This window comes from Meleagris gallopavo, chromosome 5 (assembly GCF_000146605.3).
Source record: "Meleagris gallopavo isolate NT-WF06-2002-E0010 breed Aviagen turkey brand Nicholas breeding stock chromosome 5, Turkey_5.1, whole genome shotgun sequence".
In the NCBI taxonomy this organism is placed as follows: domain Eukaryota; kingdom Metazoa; phylum Chordata; class Aves; order Galliformes; family Phasianidae; genus Meleagris; species Meleagris gallopavo.
The window spans coordinates 1,793,865-1,810,414 of record NC_015015.2 but is presented as its reverse complement, the minus strand read 5'-3'; positions in this window follow the sequence as shown (position 1 = coordinate 1,810,414).

The following is a 16,550-nucleotide window of genomic DNA, read 5'->3' as shown; positions in this document are numbered from 1 at the left end:
AACTTTTCTGCTTCTCCCTATACTTGTGTCACTCTTATTTCTGTTAGCCTCTCAGGGTACCTCAGTGAACTTCCCATAAGATCAGGAACTCCCTTCAAATCAAGTAAAGTGTTGCAGGAGTAGGCACTTGAAAACAAACAAAACAAAGCAACCCTCCCACCACACACACAAAAACCCACAAATAGAGTTAACCACAGTTATACTGCATGATTTCACGTGTGACAAAACACGGTTCAGAGTATGTCTTTCTCCCTTCCTCCCTCAGCTGCTTACAGCGCTGAGTGCTGGAGACCCTTAGGTACCAAAGTAACCACAAATTCTTGTCTGTGCAGCCAAGTCTTCCCTCCCAGTGTTTATACTGCTTTAGAGAGTTCCCATTTTATTCATAATTCACTAAGCAGGATCCCTAAGACACACAGTCAGAGGACCTGGCTCTAATACTGTTCTTTCAAATATGACTGGCAGTACATAATGAAGTACTTAGAATAAAATCCAGCCCATCCTCAGGTCAGCTGTTATACACAACGTATATGAACAGCACATCTGTTCATTACTCATAATGCAACGTGCTCAAAGACAGTTGACAATCCACAGAACAATTTTATACTCTCTTAGGAAAGCATGCAAAACCACTGTCATTTACCACTGAGTAAATGAGATGAATTAGCAGTAAAAACACCAATGATGTGTATATTTGGAGAATAATCTCTTGCATCAGAGCATGGAACTATTTAGAAACTAGGATAAAAATACCACGTATGGTTTATTTTTAGACTTGAAAATTTCTCAGTTCATTCTGTGCAGGCAGGGACTCGTATCAGAGAGATTCTTCAAATCAACAATATGAGAAAAGAGAAAAGAAAGGAAAGAAAGAAAGAAAGAAAAGGAAATGAAGAGGAAGCTTCTAAGTCAGGAACTGCTTGAGAATGGAGAGATGAGCCACATCACTGTTTATGCTGCCACCCCCTTTTCCAGTGCAACTAAGGGAGTTCACCCGCTTCATTTTTTTTCCTAAAAACGTTATTTAGAATGTAACAATTTTGGAGCAGACAATGCACCTCCTAAAAGATATGCTAAATAGTACTCAGCAGTATAGATCTCAAATTTGGATAATGTTATTGTAATTAATTCCTGAAGAAAACAAATTACTTTAATGACTGCATTGCTGGATTTGGTTCATTTCTGTATTCAAGTATCAGTGTATTATTCTCAATATGTAATTTTCTAACTATACTAACAGTAAATGCAATAATTGTAAATCCTGGAGATACTGGTTGGTAAACTCTGCCTTACGTGTACAGGGCAGGTAACATTTGGAGGACATGGCAAGTTAATACCGCAATAGGATTTTATCAGGAATGCTCCTGAATACTAAATAACAGGCTAATAATTAATGTAGCTTGGCACTTTGAAGTTAATAATGACTTGCAGAAGAACCAGAAAAGATAATCTGTAGAACAGCTCAAAAATACTACTGTATACTGTTCAGTAAGCCTAGATGTCCAAGAACCTCATTCTCTAGAAACATGCAGTCTGTAAATAAAAGCATTTCAGATGTTCAACATTGGTATGAAACACGCTGCATATTTCTTGCAATTTTTAGGTGAAAAAAAAGTATTTCTGTGAACTCAGTTTTTAGTAGATAGAAGTTGCCAAAGTTCTTAATAGCAAATACATTTTTCTAACTCTTGCTTATTAGTGTGAATGAAAAGCATGTGCATGAAAGAAATGTAGGATCAAACCAAAAACAGCAGATACACTAACATATCTGCAACTGCTCAATTCTTACTAGAAGACTCAATTTGCTAAGTTGAGTAGTTATATTAGATGGGAAACTAGCTAGACTAGAACGATTTGTACTAAAGAGTCTAACATATAACTCTACAGGAGATCCATGTTTCACAAGCAACTGCCTCAGTTCATAATTTGATGGCAATCAAATACAGCTTCAAAATGAACCTCTGGAACAAAATCAGCATAGCCTGTCTGGCATCATCCTGTCACCCTGTTGATGAAGACAGAAGCACCAGGATAGACTGCTTGGTGGCAGCAGGTGAGATCAGCGAAGAGAAAAAAAGCAAACTCACTCCATAACCTTCCCATTAAGTAGGTCAGCAAAAGGAACACAGCCATTTGCTTTTGACCTTTTCAGGTGTTTGTGTGGGAAAGCTTCTTTTCCATCGTTGCACTAACAGATCATTTTTCTCCTCCCACGATAAAGATACAGAAAGTTGCTCCATGTTTTAAGAGACTGATTCTGATAAATCTGAATTCATGACGTATCAGAACTATACCAGAGTATGTATGATATAGGCAAAAAGTTTAATTCCTGTTTTTTTTCCACAACCTTATAGACACAAATACTGGAAGAATACATTATTTTTTCTAACCAATCTGGACAGACTTACTTATCAGAGAAAACACGAGTAATTTTTAATAAGGATTTAATAAGGATAAGGATTTTAATAGGATTATGGTGACAAAATGAGAATCTATTCCATCTTATTCTGATGACTTCAAAATCAGATTCACAGGGGAGCTAGCTGCCTAGAAGTTCTGTATGTCCTGTGTACAGACTCATGTGGGTGAGATCATAAAACAAACTGTTCCTAAATAAACTAAAAGTTTGTGAAAGCGCTCAGAGGTGTATGAAGCACAAAGTTAACATGGAAAACAAATGTTCCCAGCTTGATTAAACAAGCAGAATTAACTGACATTGGCAGAGTGCAAGAACAGTTATTACCATGCTAGTTAGTGAAAGACAAGTTTTCAACATTATCAAATAAGATAGCTAAGCTAATTTTGAGACAAAAAGCAGCATAGAGGGAATCTTTTGACAGAGTTTACCTTGGTGTGAGGTAAACATGTAATTTTGTCGTTGTCATCAGTATGATATTCGCCATGGAAGACCTTTCCAGAATGGAAATGTAGAGGGTTCCACATGTATGCATCAGGGTAGGTAAAGCTGTGAAGTAAAATGATTCCAACTTAATTAGTTCAGCCCAACACAGAGGTCCCAAAAGTGGCACCTTATCCCTGCTGCCCAAATAAGTATGTTACACACATACATCAGATCTGATCTGTACAGAATTGGAATATTCTATTGGAATAGAGCAGCTCCTGAAAAATCCATACTTAAAATCAGACCTTATTCCTATTTCAGGATAATTTAAAAAACCACCACGCCTTAAATTTAGAGAAATCTGCAGTTTAGTACAGCAAACGTCCTTGTAGCTGTGTATAAACACAGGAATACTTGTGATGTTATTAGGTGTCTCTGGGCATTGCTTAACTATAACTGAACACAAATAGAGAAAAGAGTTATCAAAAGGAGAGCAAAAACTATAGTTGTAGTTTATGAACACAATTATACTTCATACAGTCCCAAAAATTGAATTAAACATAGTTTATTTAAAAATTTGCCACCATATCTGTGTGAAAATTCTGCGTCAGAAATTAGGATGTGCCAATTCTAACCATAATGTTAACCTCAGCATGGAAGCCCAGGGTCAAAAGTCTTAATGAATGCGTTGCCAAATTGTTAGTTAAGTAAGTGAATGTAAGGGCCTAGCTAATTCAGACTCTTTCAGTCTAACACAGATTAATTTTGCTCCTATGTTGAGGCCAAAAGCCTCACAGAACTGTTCAGGATTAAGACTATCCAGATAATTAACTGAGACTAGAACCTTTAATAGCTGGTAGATAATTTGCTCAGTGAGAATCAGAGCTAAATGTATATTTCATTTAGGAACAACTTATCATATTCCCCACGTGGATCTGTATAAATGATACATAGAACTATTAGACATCTGTCTCCTACCTGAATCCACCAGAGGTCAGGTTGAAAATGGACTCTTTTTTGTCAACAAAATTCTCCAACCCAAAAGTCCTACTGCTGAAGAATTCAGTAAGGCTTCTCTCCTTGAGATGGGGTATAAATCCCTCTCTTAGTCTTAAAAGCCTATTCTTCCTTTGCTTTTAGATTACCTGCCTCAACTCAGTTGAACAACACTCTCCTCATGAGTAACAGTACTACTTCACACAAAGGATTACTGATGTATCAGTTACAAAAGCATCCTCTACACTAACTGTGCCCTGAACATTCACTCTATTTTTCTTCACCGACATCTAAACATAGTATGAAATAGATTAATCAATGAATACTGAACACAGCCCTATGCTAACAATACAGCAGCTTCTATCCACAAGTAAAAACAACAACTTGAAGCTTGACTGAGACAGTTCTCCCAAAGATACCATGGTCTGTAGGCTACGTTGCCATACCATTGTCTTTCTAACTTGCTTAATATGCATTCTCTTGGGTAAAATAATTTCAGATAACCGTAGTTATAAAATAAATAAATAGCAGTTACAGAAATAGGCTATCTTCTGATTAAAATGACCTCTGCAAGGCAAACTCATGTTCAGCAACATTCATAAGTAGTTTTAATAAGGCAAAAATTGAGAGAATCTATAAAAATCTAGTACACTTTTTATGGGGACAGGACAGTCCTCTCTGCAATGCACTGAGGAGGCATCCACCTTCAGATATTTTAGGAAAATAGAAGAAAGTAGCCTCTTCCATTTTTTTAATTTCCTCAAGATACTTCTTCTAAAATAGACAATGAGTATCTGAAAATGAATTTAGTGCTGATCAAGGAACAAATATTTATCAAAATCATAGTGTTTACTGATTTAACCACTACTGAGAATTTTCAAATCTAAGGTATAAAAATGACCTACAATAGCTGTTCTGGCAAAGTGGCTGGTTTAAGTATAACAGCTTTAAATGCAGTCCAAACAAAGGGATCTGAGCAATCTAAAACGGTGGGCATTACATCTGGATTTCTATTTGATACTCAGACTTTTTTGGTATAAAGTGATTCACATACAAAAGCTTTTAACTGTTTCAGGAAATGTCTAGCACATCTCCCATTTCTGCCAAGTGGAATCAATACGTTTCTCATGCCTGTGTACGTGCAGGTATATGGGCACACAAACGTGCCACCCAGCCCACAGTTCTCTGAGCGTTTTCTTTGCGCATCCACGGAGTTATGAAATGACAGAACATGATACGTGAATCACCTGTGGGAGGAAAATCATTACTTGAAAAGATACAGCATCATGCCTTAATCTATTCTTTCTCCCCACCCTCCCCCTGAATGGCATGAATTCCAACTGTGACTTAAAAACAAATCATAAGAGTTTCATAGGTAGAACTTGTATACCTTGAATTGTTAATTTGCTTACTGCTCTCATTAGCAATGGCAAAGGGGAAAGCAAGGATTGGCTGTAAATCAACCTACAGTTGGCTAAGACAGTCCAGTACAGACCTAGAATATCTCAAGGTAGGAATTAGTATTCTCATGTTCAAAAAGTCTGTAGTTCCCGATAATATTTTTCTCTGAATGCTGCCAAAACAAATCTCTTCCTTTATCCACAACTAAAGACAACAGCTTTCTCATTGCTTGCATGTGCAAGAGACCATTACCTATCTTTAGCTAGGAAGACAGATAAATCAGCATCTATCAACTTCATGGGGTAATTTTATCAAGTCTTGGTTCAGCAGAGTGGGAGCTGTAAATGAATGTTATTTTACATTGGAATGAATGCTTGACAGATCAGGGTTTTTTTAAGCAGTTCTGGAACATTCTTTAAATTAACGATGCACTATGTCAAAGAAGTGGGGGAAAAAATCTGATACAAAAACATCTATTATCTAGGGAAATCATAATTGGTTTTCCTATCTGCTCTCCTTCTTAAATTACTCCCAAAAAGCAAAGTAGATAATTGCAAAGCTCAGAGTAGCAACTAAATTCTGACTCCAGCAATCCAGACCCAATACCCACATGAATACACTGTTTTTGTTCACAAGCGACAACAAAACTAACTTTTAAAAGGTACCCATGCCACCACTTCATTTATTTCACTGAGATTTCCACATTGCATTTGCGGCATTTCAGCATTTTCTACATTCTGCACAAGGACTATTGCTCAACAAGATAAACAAGAAAATTGTACTGAAAGGAATTTATACACTAATGTTTTTTTCTTTGGCATATCCTGATACTACTTGCTGAACTGTGCTATAACTAACTCAAAAAGTGTACAGAGCTGAGTATCTTTCTCTTGTTCTTTCCCATAAAATGGGAATTTGTAATAGTTTTTCTGCAGCTCTATGGAACTTCAATTATTCTTACCATGTATTCCATTTCCTGTCGCAGCAGCACTATTTGCACAAATTTAGACTAAGTGTTGCAGTTTCCTCGGGACCATAACTTAGAAAATGGCACTTCATGACTTTTTGTTCCAGCAGAGTTTAGATAACTACTGAGGGTTTTATATTTAACATTACAACGTGCTGTCATCCAGCTGCATTTTTCTGTCTTTTGTAGCTTTTGCTATGAAACCACTATTTAGTAAATGTCTGTTATTGACATTAAGCTCTACATTTTGTTACTTCTTTTGGAAAGACATGTTCTTGCTTCTAAAATGTGCCTGATGTTCATCAGCTTCCTTTATTTTTAAGCAATTGTTCACTGGACCTTTACTACTTCTTTTTCCACTGTTTTTCTGGGCCAGCATAAAGAGACAAAACAGGAAAAATGTAATAACTCCTACATTAGCATAAGAACAGTAAAATGTGCAAACTAATTCTCAGGTTTTACTTTACCAAAAACTCCTGATGGTTCTCAGCAGCACCGCACCTGACTACTCTCAAAGAACTGGGAGGTGTTTATCAGGCTGTCAACTCACTAAGCATTCTCCAAAAATACAGTCATTGTATCTCTGAACTTCATGACGAAACAAAAACCAACACAATCCAATTGGCAGGATTTAGAAACACCTCCCAAATAAGGGTAGTGAATGGCACATATTAGAAAATCCTGGGGGAAAAAAACACCTACTTTAGAAAAACATGAGTGCCAATTTTTTCTCCTTGACAAACAGGTTCCTTTTTTGCATAATTTTACACTTGGGAAACATAGCTACTAAAACTCTATCAAACATCAGAGAAGTAGCTTTCTTATGGTTTCACTTTTCAAAAGATTTTCTTAGCTATGTTGCTCAAAGATTGTACATTCAACAGATCACTTAAAAATAACCTGCCTTAGCTTCACGATTCAGTTCATTATTCTCCTACTCTCAGCAGAAACAGCCAACCCTAAAACCACATACCTACAATGGAATCTGCATTATGCCTGGTAAAAAGCAGGTGGGCAGGTGGCAGAACTTTTACTGCCTGGCACAGATGACTTGTAAGTTTACTAAGACTAAGGGCACAACCCTTTTGCTGATGAAGACACAAGAGCAAATTCTGTTGCTAATATGTATAAAGGTTGATTCTCTTCCAGCCCAGTCCATCAAGTTCTACAAGCCTGAAATGTCTTTTACCCAGGATTTGATTCTTTCTCCACATCTACTGGTTGAAACTCATTTACGATTCCAAATATTATTCCAAAGTAATGGAAAAATTCACATGCCAACAGTATTCTCCTGTAGTGCTATCTGTCACAGCATTTGTGTAGTAGCCCAAGGAATTAGGTCAAGACTTAAAACGGTGAGGGAGCCCTAGATATAATTGCACTATACCTGGAAAATATGGGAAGTTTTCAAAAGCACATGCTTGTATGAGGTTTTATATGCTCCTGTCTACTTTTCCAACTATCCCTTGACCTAACAAATTATGTTCATTGTCCCTAAAAAAAATTAATATGCAGTATTCTGAACAGTAGAGTAGATGTTTTTCAGTTTCAGCCCCTACGACACTGTATCCACAGTGATGCTTTGATGTTTTGCTTTCTTCTTCTACTTGGCTACGTTATCCTCTTCTAGTTCACTTTCTATTTATGAGACTATACAGTTCACAGCTACATTATAAGCTAAGATCATAAGATGATGTATGCTCCTAGATATGGCCTGTAGAATGAAATGAGGACAAAAAAAAAGTGTTCCCTAGGAGAGCATTTCTCATTCAATTTTAGAACAAGATGCAGTATTAGAGAAAGCCTTGCAGGAAATGTCACATGATCCATTACCATTTACTGATGAGTAACAAGGAGTGAGAGAAGCAGAGCAACAATGTGGTAAATCTTATAAAAGAAATCATAGGTCAAGATGTCACAGAAATAAATTCTGACAGTCGTTATGAACAGACAAAATGAAAATACAGCCTGGGTATGAAGAATGTTCTGGTACAAAAACAGTGAGAGAGCCGTGATTCCAAATGTGATGTATTTGAGAACTCTAGGAAGAGGAAGAAATTCATGCTGGACAAACTATGTATGCATTACATGAGAAACTCTCTATGGGACAAGTATAACTGCAGAAAAGAAGAAATGAAATTTTGAACCTGAGCCAAGTAGAAGAACAAATTAGAAATTTGTTGTCAGTGATTTACTTAGTGCAACATGACAGCAATTGGCAATCCAATTATAATCAACAGGAGCGCACTCAGAAGGCAACAGTGTACCTTAGCCAGAACTACAAGAAGCACGTGTTATTTAAACCAACTCGTCCAAAGATAATTGTTGCAGCAATGTGAACACAAGTATCTCCAAAGTTCTTTGCGTCACATCCCTCTTTCTCAATTGCAGAGTAAGTAAAGCACCCATCTAAGAGAAAGCTGTATAGACGCAGCATAGTAAAAATAGTTGAAATAATTTAGGCCTGACTGCTTGCCCAAGTAGCACCTTGGTTACCTTACACTGAACAGCAATCTAGCAAATGTGATAGAGATTTGAGCGGGCTAAGAGAAGAGGATAATTTCAAAGCTTTGCTGGAAAGAACTCCTGTGTTGTTGGGTTTTTTTTTTTGCTTGTTTTACATCTGGAGCGGGATTTTCTACAGTTGAAATTATGGCATTTATCAAAGTATGAAAAACACAAATTTTAAAATAGTTTTGCTATTTTTCCAAATAATAATAATGATTAGTACATGTCCAACATAATCCTATTCTTACTAAAAGCTTTACTTTCAAAGAATAGATAAACATTCTCTTCAAAACATCAGCATTTTGCTTGCTCATTTTACTTTCAAAATATGAAACCTTCAAAAGATGAGGCAATATATTACAGACAGAAACAGACACCAGCAGAGGAACAGTCTGACAAAATGATGCCTGACATGGAAGAGTGGATGACGCACTTCATTGTGTGTCTCTGTATTCCTCCATGTGGAAAAAAATTGCACCAAGTGATATTCATTAATTCTTGCTAAACATTTATGGAGACCAAAAAGTGGATGTGAGCACAGTGAGGCAGTGGGTAGTGCACTTCAGCAGTGGCAACATCTACATGAAAGACAAGCCACATTCTGATCAGTCATGCAGATTTTCTATGAGCTTGGCATTCAGGCCCTTGTTCATCACTGCTGAGAATACAGTGTTAATGGTGTTGACTCTCTAATTTGTAAATGAGAATCTGCTCTGTTAAATAATGTTATTGTGCTCTTTGCAGCTGTTGTAGTTTCCATGAAAATAAATAGGAGGCATTACTTTCAGAGTGACCCAAGTAGGTAGAGACATAGATACACCCTCAGTCTTATTTTTGTTATCCACTTTCCTCCTCCTTCAATTTGCTAATTGAAGTCACTCCTTGCAGATAAACTGCAGTAAGGGTAAACATACAAACTTTGTGTATAAGTTGATGTGTAGTTTTTGCCTATAAAATACAATGCTCATTAGCTCTCAGAGGATGCTGGCAAGGTAAGCACCTACAATATCAAGGAGACTTGAGATAATTATGTTTAATTATTTTCCCTCTGCGAATGAAAAGAGTTTCTTTGAACTCAAGAACTATAGGCAGTGAAAGCCTTTGATGGTACCGTGTTTGTAGGGTGATTCTTTTAGTTATTTATACACCACTACTGCTGCAATGTCATCACCTCAAAGACCTGTAAGTAGTTCTCTTACAGCATTACAAAGAGGTTAAAATGTCCCATTGAATTTCATCCTATAGTGAGGGAATTCAGTCAGAGAGACACTGAGCAGCTTTCTGAGGTGACAAAAAAAGTCACAATGGGAACATTCATAGGACTTGGACTTTAACCTGGTGTCTGTGAGGACAAAGTAAAATGAGAATAACAACTCACCTTAGTTTCTAACCTCTCATCTCTGGATACTGAATTTCTAGGATTGATTTTATTCACAGAACACTTGGTAAAGATTTGCTTCATATCTCTAAGCCTACAAAGAGTTCAGAGAGTCACCCAGGTTCTAGTCATGTCTACGCTCATTCATATCATGATTAACATTGCACAGTAAAAAGTAAGCTACTGACTATGCTGAAAAGTTTCTATACAATAAAGAGCAAACAGAGCTATGTAGTGTTCAAAGCTGAAATGAAGAAACAAATTCAGGGAAATACTTCAGCCTCCTTAGCCTCTGGTTGTTGGTTTTCAAGGAGAACAGGCAAAGACGTTTTTGTATGTTTGCAACGTACCCTATGAAGGGAAATTGAACGTAGTATAAATCACAGGAGGACAATAGCCTCTTTTTGTTTTCCTGGAATAATTAAAAATAATAAATAAATAAATAAATAAATAGGAACCATCTGGAGTACAGACTGAGCAGACTGCAGCACAAGCCACAAAGATTTTCTCAGACAATTGCACTGCTCATACATTCATTCACCTCTGAAGTACATCACTGGAAACTGGCTGCCTGCCTTTCAGAATGACTTCCTTTGGACTTCTAATCAGTCCCTTGCAGGTTGGAATGGGTGAACAGGAACTGTTAAAAATACAACCAGCCATACCTTCTGCCTCCCAGCGTGGGAAGAGAAAGCGAAGACTAGTGGTCTGAATCCCAGTTGTCCATGTGTACCACATGAATCAGATCTGGCAGACAAGCAGATGGTATGTGATTTAAACAGTTCATTGCTCTCTTAACCTTACTTAATGATTAATTTGGCACTAATTGCAGATTGTGTAAATATAGCTTATCATTTAATACTCAAGCAGCAAATGATTTGTCAAGTTCAAACTTCAGTTTTGGCCAAATGGTACCTTCATCTTTGCATATGTATTCAGCAGTTCCAAAGTCTGTTGCTGAAAATCCGACAGAGAACTTTCCTATGCAGAATGAGATTTCTGAGTTTGAGAACCCCCCACCTATCTACCCAAGTTCTCCACTCATGGATATTTTAATTTTCAGAGGAAAAAAAAAAAAAGCAGACATTGTGTTTCATGATCAGATTTAAGAAAAATGATTACTGTGTACGCAGTTTTAACACTAACAAATGATATTTTCCAACATGTGCCAAGCATCAGCCTAACAGAGACAGCTTTGAAAAATGAACTAAATAGCATTGGCAATTCCACTTCATTAACACTGAGCTTGTAGCAGTACAGCCTGGGATTCATTGAAAGTCTAAGAAATAGTACTGGGAATTTGTTTCACTTTCCACACTTCCTGATTTTTCAGTTTCAAAGAACAGTCATGTAGCAGTTCAAAGAAAAGACATGGAAGAGAAGAAGTTTGTCATTACATGAATGCATTGCTAATGATGACTAGCTGATCAAGTACTACTTCTTTAAATTCTTTTGATTCCTACCTCTTTGTATCTTGTTCTTAAGCTACCACTATGTTTAGCATCATGAGCAACAAATACAATGCAATCCTAGGGCAACAGGAATTATTGAAATATTCCATCAAGGTTTTTACCACATTATATCTTCATGATTACCCATGAATTGTGAGGAAAGTACACGTGCAAGATGAAGCATCATCAGCCCTAATTTCTTCCAAGGCAATGAATAATCAGACCTCAAGTGGAAGAACAGAAGACCTGTTATTTCATCAACAACTGTGTAAAATAGAGAGCAAAACTCACGTGATACCTTCTCCTCAAACAGCAACATGAATCTTCACTGTTTTCAGGGTAAAAGAAACATGGAAACTTCTTGGATTCAGACAATTTTATCATCTAGGAAACAAAAAAAAAAGAAGTGCTCACACATCCCAATGCTTCAGATGAGTCCTCATAAAGACACACAAGATTGTTCTTTAAGAAAGAAGAGTTTCTATGTATATGCAAATCCCACATGAAAAATTCTACCATATAAAAATGTTCCCTGCTCCAATATAACAATTCTCACTCTTGTTTATATATACATATGTACAGACATACATATATTTCCATGATTTTCCTTCCATCTTGTGATACTGCAGACAGTTTCCATACAACCCATTAAACACAACAGACATGTTGCAAGACTTTCTTTTTATGATACATTTGTTTCAAGACCAATATTTGATTCCTGTTCCAAACACAGCAGAACTGGGCCAAAATCAGATGATCAGACACGTATGAGCTTTACATAAATGCAGAGCTTTCAGATTTTTTCCTTCAACAAGAACAATATTAAAATAAACAGTTTATATTGGAGGAGCATCTCAAAACCTAAATTGTCAGGCACTGTAAGTGAAAAGAAAATGAAATGAGAAATAACGGACGAGGGGTTCGCAATATCATTGCAGAAGCAGAAAAATGGATAATGGCTACAGATAAGTATAGCATTTCTCAAAGCTGACATCTGAATGGAGTTATGTACATTTCCATTTTTAATTCAGAAATCTAAGCAATACATTATTTTTTTTAAATGACTTACTACAGCAATGCTGAATTTGTTATCATGAAAGAAATGTAATTTACATAATGTTCTCAAATTAATTTTGTTGTGTTTTCCAGATATAAGTTAATTACCCTTCCAGTGATGTTACACTATTTTCTGTGATACAGTGCTTCATTCATTACAAGAGACAAAAAAATGTAAATGTGCAAAATATGGGTTCAGATTATGATTCAAAACATTTTTTTTTTCCCCCCCTGTGAGTGGAATAGCAACTTAGGTTACTTTCAAGGTAAGGTCATTATTTATCCCCAGCAATTTGACCAAAATAAAATCTGGCTTACACACCACACAAGCAAGGGTGCCACAAAGTCAAATAGTACAAAAACTACTTATTTGTGTTTCTGACTACACCTTACTGTTGAGCTGCAGCCTTTGGGGAACTTCTTCAGAAGGTTTTCTACACGAACTTCAGAAGTTCTTTATGACATGCAGGAAACATGATCATCTTTAGAAACATGAAAACAATCATGTCTACTTTGCCAATGATAGAAACTAAAAGGGCATCTCTGCAAAGCTAAAGATGACAGCATGGTATGCTCAGGAAAACTCGTGACTGCTATCTGAAAACCAGTAACAAAGTGAGTTGCAGTAGATCAAGGCTTTATCCAAAGAATTCACTAAACATTCTATTTGAATTCTGTCACAAAGATAGACATTCTTAAGATACAATAAATAATATTGATAAGGCTTACATCCAGAAATAGAAATCTTACAGGATTAACACTCCGTCCATTGATAACAGACACAGAATTCAAGGTTTTGAATCTGTCTCCTGAGATGAACTTCAGACTGATGAGATTCCACAACAAAGAAAATGTAAAAAAGATTTAAAATTTCAGCAGAGGTGGGCAGCAGAGACAAATCTGTAGTAAGAGCAACATTTAATCTTTTTAAATAAAAATTGCTTGCTTACTTTTCTCGTTTGTATTGTTGCATTAAGAAGAAATGAATAAATCAAAAGATATGCCCCTTTAGTTAAAAGATATGTAAAAAGATATGCTAGCTTTAGTTCTCCACACCTTAATCCTCTATGCTCAGTCTCCCAGATGTCATAGATATTCTCTGAGCCCAGAAGCTACTTTTTGTTGGGATTTTTCCTCTGTTTTGAAAGATTGTCAAAATGTACATCACAATGTCTATGACTCCAGAGCCACAAAAGCATCCATTTGTTTATGGTGGTGGGTAAGCATTTTAAAAGCTGGAAGAAAACAAAATGAGCTCAAAGGGGATGCTGCTAAGAAAAGACCATCACTACCACTCTGAGTTCCAGCCAAGTCTTCTAGAGAGACATACACAAGCTCTTTTTAGATTTTCTCTCCATTCAGATCCATGCATTTACATTTTTCTGGCATCAATCTTTATCTTCAAGAGGACTGAAGTTCTAAATCACATGGGTGCCTAATTGCAGGTGTTACATTTTGCCCTTATTCATATGAATAATTACAATAGAAATCTTTTCTCATACATTTAGTCAAGTAACTGTGAAATAGACACAGGTAGTAAGGATCACTCTCATGGTATGAAATTTACCCCATAAATCAATATCAGTACAAGACTTAAGTAACTCTTAAATTCCACTACAACCTAAATGAGGACAATCTCTTATGTAAGGTAATATTATTTTTGTCCTATATTTATTTTTTAAACAAAACAAAAAAGTAGATATGATTAAAAAGATGAAAATTTAGAAATAAGGAACACTGTATCCTGGAAGTAAATGATATAGGAACCATTGATACCATCTAAGTATCATACTTCGTCTGTCCTCATGATGGTCTGAATTCTTCAGGCTGTGTATGCAGTAATCAATTTCTAAGCTAGGTCATAACACTTGTGTCTTTTTCCACACCACTGATAAAACTTGAGCACATTTCATTACCTGTACTTTAAATGTCTATTTACATTCCTTCCCTTATGCTCTGGCTATTTTCTTTTCTCCCATAACATACCAAAATATTTATTATTTATCTGGTTTATTCTCAGACTGTTCCTGAACTAAACACAGAAAGAAGTGACAAGTAAGGAAGCGATAGCCTTTTATATCTCCTGTTGATTTATTGGATCAAACAGGTACTATAAATACAAACCTCTGAATATTCATGGAATCATAGAATGCCTTGGGTTGGAAGGGACCTCAGGGATCATCAAGGTCCAACACCCCCAGCACAGAGAGGATTGCAGCCTCTAGATCAAATACTAGATCAGGTTTCCCAGGGCCCCATCCAACCTGGCCTTAAGGTTTGAACACCTCCAGGGTCAGGGCATCCACAACCTCCCTGAGCAACCTGTTCCAGCATATCACAGTAGGTGATGATATGGTAGAGTTTGAGTCACACCAGCCTCTGCTGTCTAACCTGTTTTTTTTGTCAAGCCAAATTTCAAGAAGCAGAAGCAAGCATATGAAACAGTTCTCATTCCAGTTTACTTTCATCTTTCTTTTGAAACAACGTACAAAATTGGTCAAAACTGAGGTTTTGTGAAGAGGGAATGATTTATACGTGCTGTTGGATTGAGATCATCAACACACGGGACAATTACAAGATCATACTTTGTCATTCCTGAGTGATGCCAAATTATTGCCTGGCTTTGCATCTGCTGTATATTTTGAGAAGATTCAGATGATGTCACTAGTAATTGTTGTGTGAGATGAGAGTGGAAACAGTGAAAACATGAAAATATAAAAAGTTCACATAAAAATGGTGCAAAACCAATATCAGTAATAGAACTGTAAAGACCCATTAACGTTATATTTTCACTATTTCTACTGGTTTGCTTTCAATACTAGTTTTCAAGAATTACTGAATGCCACCAGAAACTCACAATACTTCCTGATAATTCTTGATGAACCAATTTCATTTTGAATTTCCACAGCTGCCATGAAAAATGACACATAAGGCTAAATTTTGAAAACTCTCATTTTATTCTGACTTCACAGAAAAGTCAGAATAGAATCTATCTGTAAATCAAAGAATCTCACTGTGACCTTCAATTCAGATATTCAGTTGGTGTCAGAGGACACAGGGCTTTGAAAATCAATACATATAAATAAATTTGTGCATGTGAGCAGTCCCATTGTATATGCCACCATTAAATAATTTAAAAATACAAAATAAAAACCTGACAAAAATCGAATAAACATTTTTCATCGATGTATTTATCTTCAATTTCAATACCTTGAAGTTTACATATAATGAGTATTTCCTTTCTGCAGCAAGTCAAGGTCAAAAAGATTGCCAATGGAGTCAGCACAGAACTATATTAAATGAAACGAAAATTGAACTGGCGGTACCATATTCATCCGGTGCTTCAGGCCTCCAACCTGCCCTCTTTTTAGTAACAGTCATAAACCTTTAATCTTACAAAACATCCCATTTGTAACCACAGGGCTGGCTGTGTCTTTAAGCATACAGATACAAGTGAAGCATGTTGCACATGATGTGCACTGCCCTAGGAAGAGCTCAGGGGATTATTGTGCATGACTGGGATATGGGTCTTTCTCTCTACTGCACTTGCTGACAGGGGCATAGGTTTAAAATGGACTACACTCGTAACAAATAATGACATTCTTGCAGGAAGCCAGCTGCTTACTTTTTCCCCCCATATTTGCTTACTTGGAGACATACCCCACAGCAGGTAAATCTACTTTGTGAAGTAAAGGTCTGAGCCTTTGCTCAGGTTCAGATTGTTTAAGTGCTCTCATGTTTAGCTGAATGGTATACCAGTAAAAAACGTTACAGATTTCTGCATAAGCAGAAACTTCAATCAAAATTCATGCTAAGCACTGTGAGGATGAACCATTCCTGACCTGCAGTCGCACATGTGAGTCCATGTGGATGTAAAGAACACACATCACAGGAATTTAACATTTAACTTCACAGTACATCATTACATGATCTCTTCCAGATCTCTGGACT